Source organism: Delphinapterus leucas, chromosome 13, assembly GCF_059928025.1.
Source record: "Delphinapterus leucas isolate spDelLeu-1000000601 "Yukka" chromosome 13, BTC_Dleu_Yukka2, whole genome shotgun sequence".
In the NCBI taxonomy this organism is placed as follows: Eukaryota; Metazoa; Chordata; class Mammalia; order Artiodactyla; family Monodontidae; genus Delphinapterus; species Delphinapterus leucas.
Genome location: NC_143141.1, coordinates 37,585,780 through 37,586,420, shown reverse-complemented (window position 1 = coordinate 37,586,420; position 641 = coordinate 37,585,780).

Below are 641 nucleotides of genomic sequence, written 5' to 3'. Positions count from 1 at the left end.
GAGCAGGGACTTGAGGATATGGAGAGGGGGAATGGTAAGCTGTGACAAAGTGAGAGAGTGGCATGGACATATATACACTACCAAATGTAAAATAGATAGCTAGTCAGAAGCAGCCGCATAGCACAGGGAGATCAGCTAGGTGGTTTGTGATCACCTAGAGGGGTGGGATAGGGAGGGTGGGAGGGAGGGAGACGTAAGAGGGAAGAGATATGGGAACATATGTATATGTATAACTGACTCACTTTGTTATAAAGCAGAAACTAACACACCATTGTAAAGCAATTATACTCTAATAAAGATGTTAAAAAAAAAGAGTATTTTGAGTCATGCATATTAGTGATATCAAATCAATATTTAAATCAAATGAATGATTATTAAAAAAATATTGCATCTAAATCCCCAAAACGGATAGTGTGAATTATATTCTACAGCTCAACTTGGAAGTCCAGCTGTCACAGTGAAACCTCTGTCATTGAAATAGCTCAGAAATAGACTGCATTCATATTTAACCCAATAGCTTTAGGCATTCAGAGATATGGATGAGATGAAATAAAAAGTACCATATCAAAATTAACATCAAGCCATGTGTTATCCTTCTGGAGTTTTACAGTCATTTTTAACATAGATAGTAACTTGGTTTG